The sequence below is a fragment of the Stenella coeruleoalba genome, assembly GCF_951394435.1.
Source record: "Stenella coeruleoalba genome assembly, chromosome: 20".
NCBI classification, from domain to species: domain Eukaryota; kingdom Metazoa; phylum Chordata; class Mammalia; order Artiodactyla; family Delphinidae; genus Stenella; species Stenella coeruleoalba.
In genome coordinates this window covers 31,231,892-31,241,411 of record NC_137166.1, presented here as the reverse complement: position 1 = coordinate 31,241,411, position 9,520 = coordinate 31,231,892, and the positions used below count along the sequence as shown (strand labels likewise).

The window sequence follows — 9,520 nt, the reverse complement described above, 5'->3', positions numbered from 1 at the left end:
CTGGAAATATGAAGGGGTGGTTTTGGTTGTCACAATGACTATGAGGTGTCTACTGGCATTTAGCGCCATGGAGTGAGGGGAGTAAATGTCCTGTAGTGCCAAGGACGGCCTCAACCAAAGAAATGTCAATGTCACCCGGGTCAGAAACATAACTTGGGTTGCCAGCTCCTTAGGGACCTGTGTCTCCGGGTGTGACAAAGGATGGGTGTTTAATAAAGTTCAGCTAAAGGGACAGGAGGGAACAGAGTAGGAGGGCAAGGGGGTGGGGAGGTGCGGGGTGTGAGGCGGGGCAAAAAGATAGGGTTGCTAGTAGGGAAAATGCCTCCCTGGGCTTAAGAGAAACCCAGTCCTTTGCATTTTCTGATGCTCGCAGGACATTTAAAAGAGAGGCTCTGCCACATTGGAGTGTACTGAAAGCTTTTGGATGAAAGGCAAGATCCCTGAGTCCCGCCAGGAAAATCCCACTATGCATTCCAGGCCAGCAGCCAGGGCCTGGCAGCCCCTCCGTGCCCTCAAAAGGAAGTTCAGCAAGTTTTGCTCCCAGTGCCCTCTAAGGAGTGAAGGTGATCCCACCCAGCCGGGATTTGCTCCCGGCGCGCGCAGCGTGTAGGAAAACCGCCCAATTGGGAAGCCCGGGCTGCATTTCCGCCCGGGACGGATTGAGCTCGCACCTCCCAGCCGGCGCCCCGCGCCCACTAGGTGGCGCCTGCGCTCTAGTGGGCGCCTCTCCGGCGCAGACGAAAGCGACCGCGGAGCCCGGCGACAGGTCGAACCGGAGTCTCAGGATTGCGGGCACCGGAGGGCAGCGCCGACAGCCAAGGTAGGATTCCTGAGCCCCGGGCGTTTCCCGCGAACCTCTGTGGTGAGGCGTGGGCAGCGTGGCGGCCGCCGAGCCCTGCCGGCGGTCTCCGCGGACGACTAGACAGGTCGGAGCGGCCGCACGTGTCGTTGCCTGTGGGGACCTGGAGACCGCAGTCGCCAAGCTGGGCCTAGGGGCAGGGCTGGACGCCAGGTCGCTCGCACGCAAACATCCTCCACTAGCTGGTTCCTCTGGAGAGCCTGACCGAATCCCCGAACAGCCAGTCCTAGGAGGAGAAAAGAGTTACTGCCACCCAGAGCGACTTCAGCTTTGGAGCTGAGTGCTGATAAGATCCAAAGCACCATTTCTCCAACTTGCCTGCCCATTGGAATCGCTTGGGGAGCACTAAAAAATACTGATGCCCCGTTTCCCTCCCACCCCACCACCTCCGAGACTCAGATGTAGGAGGTCTGGGTTGGGGCCTGGGCATCTGGACATTTCAAAGCTTCCCAGGAGATTCCCAGCTAGCAGCCAAGTGTGAGGATCCTTGATTTAAAGGGTTGGAGAAAAAGGAGGACGGTTGTCGCAGCCCAGAATGCTGATTCTTCTCCTCCTCCTCCTTCTTCAACATGCCTTTTAAGCAGGAAATATCTCCACCTTTGAGCTGTCAAACCCCAGATAACAAACCAACATCTTCCCTCCCAATAGGGCTGGTTCTGAAAGGGTTGAACTCGGAAGTGGGCAGGGAACAGAAAGACACAGATGTAGAATATGAGAAAAGACTCATGAGAGAGGCGGGTTTCTTTTTACCCAGATCCTACAGAAGTTCAGGGGGCCTCCTGGAGCAGCCCTCATCATATTAGTAAATGTTACATTTACACCAAAGCGGTTATGAGCCTAGGCTTGGAGTTCCCAGAGCCAGCCCTGCGTGGGCTGTGTGACCCTTAAAAACTCATGGAACCCCTCCTAGCCTCAGTTCCTTCATCTGCAAAATGGGTATGATAGTATCATATAAAACTCTTAGAGTTGCCATGGGAATTATTGCCCATAAGAGGTAATGTTTACTACGGACCTGCCTGTGCCTGGCACAGTGCTAAATGCTTTCTTTGCATGGCCACATCAACTCATCACCATAACCCACAAGGTACTACTCTAACTACCCCATTTGATAGTGAAGGAAGCTGGGGCTCAGAGAGGTCAAGGAACTTGCTCAGGGTTCAATAACTAATAAAAGGCAGGTCCTGTGTTTGAACCCAGGCAGTCTGATTCCAGAGCCCATGGCAAAAGTACAATAATCTGCTGTTTCCCTTGTTGGCAGAGGAAACATAGAAAAAGCACTTAGCACAGGGCAGCTCGTGGTGCCTGCTCCGTAAACACTAGCTGTCATTGCTGCCAACGGAGCACTTTCACTGAATTGACTCATGTGTTCATTTAAACAGGATTTATTATTGAGAGCCTACTGTGTGCCAGGCTGTTTTCCAGGCGCTAGAGGTAAAACGGTAAGACAGAGGTAAACCAGTCCTCAGTGAACTCCCATGCTAGTGAATGAGAGAAATGGGAAGAAAGTACAGTGGATCCTCATTATTTGCAGATTCCGTATTTGCAAATTCTCCCACTCGCTAAAATGTATTTGTCACCCCCAAGTCAATAGCCACAGTGCTTCTCGTGGTCATTCATGGACGCAAACAGTGGCAAAAAATTTGAGTCGCTCAACACACGTGTTCCCAGCTGAGGTCAAAACAAGATGACACTGCTTTCTTGTTTCAGCTCTCAGAACTGTGAACAAGTGTCCTTTTTGTGTTCTATTTAGTGCCATGTTTTTTTTTTGTTTGTTTTGCATTTTTGTGCTTTCTGTTGGTGATTTTGCTGTTTACAGTCACCCCCAAACATAGTGCTGAAGTGCTGTCCAGTGTTCCCGAGCACAAGAAGGCTGCGATGTGCCTTACGGAGAAAATGTGTGTTAGATAAGCTTTGTTCAGGCATGAGTTGTAGTAGTATTGGCTGTGAGTTCAATGTGAATGAAACAACAATATATATTAAATAAGGAGTCTTGAAACAGAAACCACATAAAATAAGGTTAGGTATTGATCTGTTGATGAAAATGTGACCAGAGGCTTGCAGAAACCTAACCTTAGGTTTTTCCCTTAGGAGCAATAGATCGGTATTTGCCAGTTCCATGTTCATGGCAACTTTATAGAATATAACCACTGTGAATAATGAGAATTGACTCTAATTAGACATCACTGCACATGCACTGAGAGAATCAAGCACAAAGATGGAGAGGCATACAGAAAGGCATACATATGGATTAGGGGTCAGAAAGGCTGAGAAGCAGCCAGGGTGGGGGGTGAGATGAGGAGAAAGTATTTCAGGCAGAAAAAGCAGCATGTGCAAAGGCCCAGAGGTAGGTGAGAACTTGGCAAAGTCAAGGAGCTCAAGGAGAGCCAGTGTGCAGGGAGTGTAGTGGTCAGAGGAAGCAGAGGCCTGATAATATGATAATATGCTGGAGAGGGAGGCTGGGGCCAGGTGGCAGTGTTTTGTGGGCAGCTCACCTTTTGTCCAGTTACCACAGTAATCCTGGCAGACTGGGCGGGGTTGTTTCCACCTTTGACAGGTGATGAAATTGATGCCCCAGGCAGTTATATGCCTTGCTCAAAGCTACACCACTGGTAAGCAGCAAAACCCATCTCCCCACCCCCATCTTAATCTAATGTTGAACAGACATCTGAGTGTTGAGCTGAGATCCAGGACACAATCCTGGGCTGGAGATTTGGTTTGTTTGGGGAAGAATGAGTAACTGAAGCCATCAAGAGTCAATGAAACCACCTGGGACAATGGGCAGAGTGTGGGGAACAAAAGGTCTTATGCCCTTTTAAAAGTAAATAAAATTACTCCTGGTATAAAAACATTAATGCCTCAGTGGGGGAGTCCTAGGTACCTGCAGAGGGCGGAGGGAGTCATGAGGGTGGTCACAGAGATGTAGGAAAAGGAACTGTGAACATCTGATCCAAAAACCCCCTAAATACTAGGTCTGGTGATGGGCTTCGCATCCACTGGGCAACCAGGTCTCAATCTGCCTCTTGTCCCTGCAGGATAATGATCTTGAATAGGGGTCAGCAAACTCTTCCGTAAAGGGCCAGATAGTAAACGTTCTGAGCCTCGTGGACCATATATGGTTTCAGCTGCAACTACTCAACTCTGCAGTTATGGAGTAAAAGTGGCCGTAGACAATATGGGAATGAATGAGTGTAGCTGTGTTCCAATAAAACTTTATTGATGGACACTGAAATCTGGGTTTCATATCATTTTTATGGGCCATAAAATGTTATTCTCGTTTTGATTTTTTTTCCCCCCCAACCATTTAAAATTGTAAAAACCATTCTTAGCTCACAGGCTGTACAAAAACAGGCAGTGGGAGAGCCCATGGGCCGTGGGCTGTAGTTTGCCGACTCGATGTCCTGGTTGAATTCTTACCTGACTCATGAATCTCCGTGGAACATTCTCAGCCATTTCTCAAGCGCCACAGTTAAACTGTGCCATAGCTGGGGCTTCCCCGAAGTAGATCATGAGACCAGGACTTGGGTGCCCGGAATTCATTTGGGAGGTGATCCCAGAAAGCCCAGTGAGAGTGAAACGGACCGGAGAAGGGAGGAGAGCCAGTAGAGGATGCGTCGATGAGTGAGTTACCTTGGAGCAAACGGCTCAGTCTCTCTGGGGCTGCTCGGAGACACTGTGCGTCCCAGCAAACCCCCAACTTCTGTGTGCGGTCAGGAGTACGCAGCCTGCCACCAGAAAATGTCTTCGAGTAGAAAGAAGTGAGAGGCAGGCGGGGTGTCTGGAAACTGTCTGCAGGTTTCCTCCGGGGGGCGCTGGGGAGCGCGGTGGTCTATGAAATGTTTCTGACTGCTTTTTGAAGTGTGCTGATCATACCACTGGGTGCCTGGTGGGATGATTCGGTGTGGCAGAGCACTGTAGTGCTAAAGATGACGAAGCCTCATTCTTGGAGAGGTATTTCCTTTTTAAACCGTCCCTTTGATCCGGCCCTGCCTCTCTCCCTAGAGCAGGAGCTGCAACCACACGGGCCTTTCACTTCCTTAAACTTGCCAGACTCTGCCTTCTGACTACAGTCAACAAAAGAAGTTTCAGTGAAGTACCAGACCGTTTTGGTAACACTTGCTCGTCTCCCTTCTTACGGAAAAGGCAGCAGTCCTCAAACTCAGGGGGTGGAACAGGCAACAGTAGCTAGCTAAAATTTGATAACATTGTTTTATGTTTATTTGTACAGTTTCCATCTATACCTGACAAGTGTTTCTGGCTTTGCCTTTGCAGTAGTAATATAAAGTTTCCTTTCAAATAAATTTAGATAAATAATGTGTCTACTTAGAAATAGTATAAATGGTATGAGATTATAATAAAAAATAATAGTTGCTACCACTTGCGGAGCACATAATGTGTGCTGGGCGCTATCCTAAGCATTTTGCATGTATAATTTAATCAATCTTCACCACAGTCACATGGGTTAAGTACTATTTGAGGTAGGTACTATTATTAGTGGAGAAAACAGGCATGGGAAAGTAAGGTAACTTGCCCAAAGTTATGTAGCTAGTAAGTGACAGGACTGGAAAATGAACCCAAGCGTTTCTGTTTCCGTTTGTATTCCTAATTGCCGAGTTACACTGCTTCTCACAAACGTGACAGAAGAAAGAAGAAAAATAAAAGTGGTGATATTTGAATGACTGATATTAAAGGAAAACTGCCTTTAAAAGTTCCGCTTTTTTTATCTCACCGAAATCTCTCTCCCTGTATCTGCCACCCCTTGGTTGTCATACTTTCTTCTGGAGCCCCAGGGAACAAATCTTTCCCCTTTGCATCACTGCAGTCCTTCAGGTATTTGATGACAGGGAACTGGTTGGCCCTCCCGGATCTTCCCTGCTCTAGATTAAACGTTGCCAATTCCTTCTGCTTGTTTTCTGTCATGTGTTCTTGGCATCTTGCCCCAAGCACAGGATCTCTTTCTTCCTTATTCTTTCTTATTCCAACAGAACTTATTTTGGTCGCTGTAGCACTTTTCTTGCAGGCCTCCCACAGCTCATGCCGGGCTCAGGGTAGACGGCTGCGGTCGGGGTGATTGACGTGGCAAAGCGCAGCTGGCTAGCAGTGTCAGGAGAAGCACCCCTCAGGGCCAATGTGATGAGGGCTGGGGGCTGGAGATGCTGCTCATTCTTTGCAGGTCAGAGATGGAGTGCCTTTCGTGCACATGGAACTGATCAGGCTAGCAAGGACAGAATCACCAAATTCACAGCAGCCTGGTGAGGAAGCCAGACCACAAATATATTAAATCACAATGGGACAAGCACTGTGAAGCAGCCTGAAAACTTCATGTCAGCCTATCAGCACATTCTTTCCCCTGTAGGAAAGTCACAGGGGATGCCAAATTCTACTTAGAAGCTTGGCATTCCTGGAATCCAAACAAGGTGAACAAGATGAATGATTTTAATAGCCAGGATGGCCTAAGATATTTGTATCCTCTGAGGGCTACAGCGGTCCAGAATGGCAGCACTTCTGGCCTGATTCCCCATCTCCGTGCTCATGATAGACGTGACTAATCAATTACCGAATCTTTGCCTTCCTACTGCTCCCTGGACCAACCTTAAGATCCCTATCCAGAGAGAATTCTGGGAAGCTCTGAGCTGGCTGGAATGCTCAAGGGATTCCCACTACCCTGGACAATGTGGGAGAAGATAGACTCTCAAAGACTTGCTCTTTCTTACCCCCTTTTCTCAGCTCCTCAGACATCACCATTTCTCTCTACCTAATATTTTTCAGCTTATGTTAATACAATTGGCTTTTTTTTTTTTTCCATTGTCAAGTCTTGATTTGATTTCCAGGCCTTGCTCTTCCTGCTTTGTCCAGAGATACATCCTGTCCTGTGCTTAAGAACTTTTGCAGATCAGTCATCACAGACATTTTGTATGCATTCTACTGATGTAGTGTCCCCACATTTTGGGGTGTCTTGCTGTGTACCTCCAAGTAACAGCTTCTTGCAACCAAGAAGCAGCTTTCTGGGATATAGAGTTTTGCTCCGTTATAGAATCGGCAGCATCACAATTTTAAGCTGTTACTACTGTTATCCCTCGTCTATTCCTGAGGACTGGGATACAGGTGGCACTGGAGAGGGAGGGGGTGGAAGAGGAGGCTTAAGGCACTAAATCCAAATTATTGAGTTTGCTGCTTATGAGCATTGGTTATGCTTATCCAAAGGGTTAGGAGTCCTGTTATTTTGGAGCAAGCAGACCTTTAAAAAATGTACATTTTGTTAAACAACAGGATCTACTGTATGGCACAGGCAACTATACTCAATATCTTGTAATAACCTATAATGGAAAGGAATCTGAAAAAGAATATATATATACACACACACGCACCTATATGTACGTATGTATAACGGAATCACTTTGCTGTACGCTTGAAACTAACACAACATTGTAAATTAACTCTACTTCAATTTTTAAAAATGTACGTTTTGTGCGTAACCTCTTTTCCCACTCATAGGAAGAACCTTGACTTACATAAAGGAAGATGAAATGCATATAGAGAATTTGTGGCTCCTGGGGCTGCAGAGAAAGGCCTCCTTGAGTTCAAGAGGAAAAGTGGGCCCTGCCCCTCAGGGGCTGCCCAGTCTGACAGGGGAGATCCACTTCGCACATTAGGAAGGCTGCCAGTCCAATGAGAGAGGCACAGTCCCTAACCTCGAGGAGTCTGATGGAGGAGAGGCATGCAGTGTCCTTGGAGTGAACTGTCTCCCTCCCTGCAGATTCTGCTGTATCTGCTGCTTCTCTTCAGTCTGTCATCAGGCAGGTGGTGCGCCTGACTTCATTCACAGCTCCGCTACAGCTGTGCAAATGCGCACCAGAAGGCCAGGGGTTCTGAGGGTCAACCCAGGAATTTGTTTGTTTTTAATAGACTTTATTTTTTTAGACCAGTTTAGATTTACAGAGAAATTGAGACGATAGTACAGAGAGTTCCCATATACCCCACACCCAGGTCCCCCTACTAACCGTTTGTTAACCCATAGTCCATTTGTTATAATTAATGAACCATACTGATACATTATTAATAACACAAGCCCATAGTTTAGTCAGATTTTCTTAGTGTTTACCTAATGTCCTTTTTCTATTCCAGGATCTTGTCCAGTGTCCTACATTGCATTTAGTTGTCATGTCTCCTTAGGCTCCTGTTGGCTGTGACAGTGTTTCAGAACTCCTTTGTTTTGGATGACCTTGCCAGTTTTGAGGGGTACCAGTCAGATGTACTGTAGAATACCCTGCTATTGGAATTTGTGTGATATTTCTCTCATGGTTGGACTAGGGTTATGGGTTTTGGAGAGGAAGACCACAGAAATAAAGTGCCTTTTTTCATCACATCACATGACGTGTCCATAATATCAACATGACTTACCACTGTTGCTACTACCTTGGATCACCTGGCTGAGGTAGCGTTTGTCAGGTTTCTCTGTGAAGTTACTCTGTTTCCCCTGTTCCATACTGTTCTCTTGGAAGGAAGTTTTTTTTGTTTTTTTTTTTTGTGGCACTGTGCACCATGTGGGATCTTAGTTCCCCGACCAGGGATTGAACCCGCACCCCCTGCATTGGAAGTGCAGAGTCTTAACTACTGGACCAGCAGGGAAGCCCAGGAAGATTATTATGTGCAGCCCACGCTTAAGGGAGTGGGCGGTCTGTCCCCCGTACTTTAGGGTCATGTGTCTACATAATTTATTTAGAATTCTTCATGGGAGGTTGTGCTCTTCTCTCCCAATGATTAATTTTTTTTTAAATTTGTAATAGTATGGACTTGTGGATTTTACTTTATACCCCAGGCTATCATCCAATACTACTTTGTTTCGTTGCTCAAATTATTCCAGCTTTGGCTACTGGGAATGGAATTTATGTTTTTAAACTAGCTCCTGAGGGCTTTCTTATATGTATTCCAGTTTGGGACCCATGTAGGCCTGGGTTCGCACTCCAGCCCCACCACTAACTGGCTGTGTGTGTGTGTGTGTGTGTGTGTGTGTGTGTGTGCGTGCGTGCGTGCGCGCGCGCGCGCGCGCGCTCTCTCTTGACAGGCTGCTTTATCACTGGGGCGTCGGTTTTCCCAGCTGAAAGTGGAGCTGAGATTGCTACCTGCCGCTTAGGGTTATTAAGATGCATTTAGTAAGTACTCTGTCGCTAGAAGTTGTTATTATTGTCAGTTCACAATCCGTCGGCATCTGGCTTCAGAAGGCTACAAATCAAGGCCAAGTATGCCTTTACAGTGCTTCCCTTCCAAGACCACAGGCTGGTGTGGCAGAGAAGTTCCTGCACGGGGTGCCCTTCTCCCAGGTCGCCTCCCCTCCCTGCCGACCCAGCCTCCTCTCCCAACTTCCGCCTCTCAGTCACACCACACGCCTGCCAAACAAACAACTCACCTAGATGCCCTCCACCAATTCACACAGCTGCACGTCCTCACTCCCTCAAACCCCCCTTAAACACCACTTCCTCTGTGACACCGCGCAGCAGCCAAGCAAGAAGTCCCGCCTCCCTCCTCCACTGAACCGCCAGAGCTCCTGGCAGCTGTGTCCACTCCTGCCCGAAGGCCCTCATCACTTCAGACCCTGCGTCCTCCTCAGCAGTCCTTGTCTGTGTTCATCTTTCTCTCCCACCTGCGCACGCTGGGCTCCCACAC

The 9,520-nt window shown here is 47.8% G+C and overlaps 1 protein-coding gene across 2 annotated transcripts in view; it reads left to right on the top strand.

Annotated features, from left to right (window-relative positions):
* Window positions 1–567: 567 nt before the first annotated feature.
* Window positions 568–9,520, top strand: part of CHD9 (chromodomain helicase DNA binding protein 9) — a 243,873-nt gene continuing 234,920 nt past the window's right edge. For both annotated transcript variants that reach the window (XM_079907092.1, XM_079907090.1), the window contains exon 1: window positions 568–820. The gene's annotated coding sequence lies outside the window, so the exon portion shown is untranslated. The remainder of the gene's footprint in view (window positions 821–9,520) is intronic.